At 43.7% G+C, this 5,723-nt stretch overlaps 1 long non-coding RNA gene across 1 annotated transcript in view; it reads left to right on the forward strand.

The window, feature by feature from the left end:
• Positions 1 to 5,504, forward strand: part of LOC109367705 — a 22,466-nt gene extending 16,962 nt beyond the window's left edge. Inside the window, exons 3-5 of the long non-coding RNA XR_002115039.2 lie at positions 2,927 to 3,571; positions 4,689 to 4,739; positions 5,057 to 5,504. This is a non-coding gene — a long non-coding RNA (uncharacterized LOC109367705). The remainder of the gene's footprint in view (positions 1 to 2,926; positions 3,572 to 4,688; positions 4,740 to 5,056) is intronic.
• The last annotated feature ends 219 nt before the right edge of the window (positions 5,505 to 5,723 follow it).

The raw sequence follows: 5,723 nt of genomic DNA on the forward strand, positions 1-5,723 counted from the left end.
TTCCTCCCTTACCTTCCACATACTTTCCTTGGCAGCTGCCAGGAGCACTCAACATAATCCCATCAAGAACCACTCCAAGTGCTTTCAGCAGGCAGAGTTCATGTAACAGATTGTTTTCGGGATCAGTTTTGTCATCCACTGTTTTAATATCTAAATAGTCATGGCTCTGAGCTGTATCGTGGGGCCTTTCCCATTGCGTACAAGAAAGACTTCCATCTTGCCAGGACAGAGCAAGTCTTGCCTGGCATCTGAATTGCCCACCAAAATTAATCAGGCAGTAACTAGTTGAGTGTGGCTTCACGTCTGCTTACAACAGGCTGTATCTTAAGTACCTTTCAAAAGTTAAAGAAATTTTTTTCATGCTGCAAATGTGAAAGGAACAACCTTTATCTGTGATCTCATCTATAGCATAGTTAAGGGTGGCATCTTACCATCAGTTTGTTCTGAATCGTGGAATCATAAAGGTTGGAAAAGCCCACTACGGTCATCTAGTCCAAACAGCAGCCCATATTCATTCTGATACTATTTCTATGATTTCTAAGTCTTCTAGTCTTACAGCATGTGACTTGATGATGCTTTTAGTGGTGGAGGTGAGCTTTGTCTGTTAAGATATGAATGAATGTAACAGGCATGTGTTAACAGACCATCGTGTTTTGTAATATTTTCTCTGTACACCCAATTTACTCTGAAAGAGTGATCACACTACAAAGGCTGCAGACTCCACGGCCACCCAGATTCCATGGTCACACAGACTGTAGCAGGTTATTTTTATAGTATTACTTTATTATTTTTATTCTATTTTACTATTTTTATAGTATTATTTTAGATGTTGGGTATTAACCATGATTGATTGGGGATAAGGTGAGGCAGGACCTGGCTGTTATGTGAATAAATGCTGTGTCTCTGAAGACAGATGGATTCCAGATTTACCTCCTGCACTCCCAGTAATGTGGGTTCCTCAGCAGCTCAAGTATGACTGTGTGGAGATTCTGTTTGCAACCACTGACTGGAATTTTGCCATCAGTATCAAACCTGTGGTACACAGAGGAAAGAAGGTGTGTGTGAACGTCAGTTTGCAATGAATTGAATGCTGTGATGAAAAGCCAGTTACCATGGGTGGGCAGATGGAAGGTAGGGAGTGATCACTTGTATATACCACTGAGTGCATAATGCTTTTCTTCCAAAAATGAGACAGTTACTCGGTTCTTTTGAAGGATTCTGAAGCTCTTTTCTCACCCTACTTGGTACAAGACACCTGTGCTGCGCAAGGATGCTTGGAACAGCATAGAGGCACGTAAAGGTGCTGGACTAAACCACAGCACTTCTCTGTGACACATTCAGCATCTGTTCTTGCATCCTCATAATGAGACCAGCTCTGTTACATTAATCCTGCATTTGGAGAAGGAATCTCGGGGTGTGCTTTATCCTACATCATGACTAAAGCTAAGGTACTGCTTAAGCGATTCCCATGTGATGGATAGCACTGGAGTGAGGCTGAAGAAACCTGCCACTGCCTGCTGTTGTAAGGCCTTAGGTGATACCTTGTGGCAATGGGTATGCAAACCTAAAGTTTTAGGTCACTGCAAGCACTGCAGAAAGGGAGATGCATAGCTGCACAAACTGACCTACTTGGTTGGTTGCTCAGACACAGCACAGGCTGGAGTTAACCTTGCAGCCTGGAGCAGGCAGAACATATTATAGTTGACTTTTCATTTGAATTTCTTTTTATGTGTTTCACTTGGGGATTTTTACAGTACTCCTTGAATACTTGTCTCTGTGCCGATCCCTTTAACTTTTGCTGACACTCTGGATTTGCACTGCGATGTTGGAGTTGCCTGTAATAAAAGATGGCTCTTCATGAAGAGCATAGGACAAAGAGAACTGCAATGCGCTTTGTGTTCAGACAGTCACTCTCCTTTTGTAGTTCCCTTATTTGCCATCAAAGGGATAATTTTTCCCTTCTTTGGAACAGAATTTTCTTGACTAAGAACTAGACAAAGTGTGGCTCCAACACCAGAAATGGTTAATTTTCTAAGCAGCTCCAAAAAGGTAGCTGGAACGGAGGCTTAAACAACACTTGCTCGTGCAGCATGGAGAAATGCGATGACTGCTGTTCTGGTAGCTGCAACAGGGAGTATAGTTACGACCAGAAAAGCATTTGGAGTCCAAGAATCACCACCAAAAAACCCACTGAACTATTTTTATGTTTTCAGGACTTTTTATGGCGACATGTTCCTCCTCCTCAGGCAGTGCCAGCCCCTCTGTTCCTGAGGCTGCTAGCTTGCAGGAGGCTTTGGGAACGGGTTCTTTATCCTCACCATCTTGCTAACGCAGAATACCCTTACGTGCTGTTTCAATTAATACCAACAGGACACTTCTAATATAAAAAAAAAAAAGTATGAGGTTTCCTTTTGCAAACCTGTCACTACCTCTCCTTTAGCTCACTTCTCTGGGAAGGCTCTGTCCCATAGTACTCTGATCTGTTGATTCCCAATGTCTCCAGATTTTCCAGTCTGTAGCTGCCCTAACCTCACTGGGGTCATGGTGCTGGAAATGGCTGCACTAGAAATGCAAGGGTTGTAATTCCAGGCATGGCACTGTAGCTTGCCTATGAAGGAGAGTACTCCAGATCATACATGCATGGTTCTCTACAGTTATATCTATAATGCAGATGTGCTCTTTTGTTTGCCTGACTAGGCTCCAAAAGAATAGTTTTCTTGCTATTTAGCTATCACCATTCCTGACCAACAGAGTAGGAGATGATGGTAACATTCCCCTACTGTATCAGACAGCTTAAATAACTGCACTGCCACTAAATAGCTCTGAACACTGTGTTGTTTATCACCTAAGAAGCCTCTTTTTTCAAAGCAGTGCCAGAAGTCCTCCGTAACCTCAGGCCTTGTTTGTGCTGTGCTTACTTTCACAGGGAGCAACGGTCTAAACCAGGAAGATGGATAAAAGAAGAGGGAAATGCTGCCATTACCAACAGGCAGAATGTGAGCAACTGGTGTTGGAGAAGCCACTGAGTGCTGCCTACAGAGTCTGGAGGATGGCCCAAGCTTTCTGAAGCATGTCCTGATGAGTCCATGACCTCACCCACCCCTTGCTAAAGTTTCTTTAGATGCCTTCCTGGGAGGTGTGATCTTAACTATGGCTGTTGTATGTATATGTTGTCCTTCTCATGTCTATTTTTTTAGAGGAGATGAGGGAACCTTCATCCAGACAGTATTTTCCTCAGTCATTTCTAACTTACTGTAGATTATCTATACACATTTTCACCTGTGATAAATGATGAGAAGGACTAAAAATCTCTCTATATGTTTAGCTTGAGGCTGCTTTCTGTCTGAAAGCTGGGTGAGGAAGTATGAAGACCTATATCTCAGATGCTGGAATAGGGAAGTAACCCTCCTATGGCCTTAGAGGAGGAAACTGTTTTGCTGCTGTCTCTTTTTTACAGTTCTCTTTACATCCCCTTTGCAAATCACCACAGAACCTTTTCAGCCTGTTTGGATCTAGTGACTTTGTCTTCAGTAAACAGTGCTGCCCAAGAGGAATAAAGATGCATGCCTAGGTACTGATATTTGCCATAAAATAAACCTGTGTGTCATTTATAAGGCAGTAAATTCACTTTAGGGGCTTCTGCAGTTGTCATTAAGTGTTTAGCTCTACAGGAGCTCAGACAGTTCTGGCAGCTGGGAGAGAATGCTGTAAACTGGAATAGGAGAGAGAAATCCAGAAGGAGTAAATATGTAGAAAGCATTTAGAGCATTTCAGTCGAGCCAAGTTTTCCAGCTGTGGTGGGATGGCAAGGTTATCCTGGAGGACATCCCTGGGAGCTCAGATACAGCTGGGCTCTTTGTTTTCCCTTCTAAGCCTCTGCAGTTCCCTCCTTTCTCTGTCAGGGACGACAACAATGGCAGAAAACAAGAGCTGGCCTGCCTGCAGCTCCGGGGGGAGCGCGGGGCTTGCAGTCTACATTTCTCCCCTTCCTTCTTTGCACGGCCAGGCCCCAAACCTGCTGCAGCTTTCTGTATGTTACGCAGAAAGGATGAAAGGAAAATTATTCTCCCTGCCCCTTTTATGTAGGGGAAACTGAGGAAGTGCTACACTGTGACTTGCTCAGGTTTACATAGGAAAAGTTAGTTATGGGGCATTGGCTCTGTGCTTGGAGTCCTCTGTGCTGGGAGCGTACAACCTTCTCAGAAAGGAGTCCCTCTTTCTTCAAATAAGAAAAAGGGGGAAAAAAATGAGGCCTGCTAAGATTATTTTTAACCTGTTTTTTACTTCCTAACAAACGTATGTCAGACATTTCAGGAATGTCACAGCTTTGCTTTCCCTAGCTTTGCTGGAGGAATTCTTGCAGGGCTGGCACAAAGGTAGGAGACAGCTTCCTCAGCATGTAAGTCAGGCTTCTTTTCACAGCTGCCCAAATTTTATTTTCTCCAAATACCCCTGCAACATATGAATGGGTTAATGCTGCATCTTTGTGATTGGTGGAATACTGAGCTCTTGGCTGCTACTAGATTTGCCATCACTCCAGATTGTGATGAAACGTCCTTTTAGCAAAGGTGTTGCTATTAAAGTCACAAAGAAGCATAAACTTTATATCTGATAAATATAAAATCTGGTAAGTCTATCTTTCCTACCTGCTTACCTCCATAGCCTAGTCTCCCTTTCCTTTGTTTCAGCTTGGAGACTGCCCCCTAGTCTGTTAACTGGAGGAGGAAGGGGATTGCCAGGTAAGAACATCACACTCTGAAAATAAATTTTCATTTGAGCTCTGTGCTACTGCAAAGAATGAACTTTCACATGGTATGAAGCTCTGGGGGCTACGCCTATGAATAGTCCTCCATCACAGCAAAGGTTGGTGTGGGGCTCTGAGCAGCCACAAGTGGATTTTCTCAGTCTCAATAACTCTCCTTACAGCAGGTATTTTCCTTTGAAAAATGCTGGTCTCCGTTGAAATCTCTCAGTCAGCATCACCTTTATCTCTTCATACAAAGTTTTGCCATTAGTATTTCACAGTGGCTCTGATTTGGGCTCTGGTTTATTGCAGAACTTCTATCAAGGAAGACCAGCTGCTGGCTTTCCCGTCTTGAAGAACACTGAGATTTCTCCAATTTGAAATGTCACCTGGAATCAGCCCTCTTTAAAATAAGCATTCTTTATGTATTTAACAAGCAGCAAAGTAGAGCAGGAAGCTTTATTTTCCTTTGTAGGTTGGCATGAAGGTCAGCACCTTCTGTAACTCCTCAACACAATCCCAACATTAAACCCTTCTTAGGAAAGGAGGAGACCTGATGGAAGCCTGCACCTGGTAACAATCAAGTCCCAAAAGAATTCCTGAGCTTTTGGTCCCACTTTTTGAGATGGGCAGGGGTACATGGGGCTCTAAGAAATCTCAATCATGGCTGCAGAACTTACAGCGGGGCAGATCTATTAGCGCATGGCCACTGTCTGGGGAACCTCTGAAAGGAAAAGCAACTTTTAAACATCTGTTGGCTTGCATGTGATTTACAGCTTGATTGTGATTTACAAGGGGATCCCTTGTTGATTCCACCTGCAGCAACTTTATTTCCTATGGTAAATTTGGTGTTGGCACAAGGGAAAATGGAGGCTCCAAGGGAAATTCTTGACTCCATCCCTGCTGCTGAGGTGTTTGTGGTAGCTGGATGTGAGGAAGGTGTGGGACGTCTGGGGGGCAGGCGGCACAGCTCAGCTCC

The sequence above is a fragment of the Meleagris gallopavo genome, chromosome 5 (genome assembly GCF_000146605.3).
Source record: "Meleagris gallopavo isolate NT-WF06-2002-E0010 breed Aviagen turkey brand Nicholas breeding stock chromosome 5, Turkey_5.1, whole genome shotgun sequence".
Taxonomy (NCBI): Eukaryota; Metazoa; Chordata; class Aves; order Galliformes; family Phasianidae; genus Meleagris; species Meleagris gallopavo.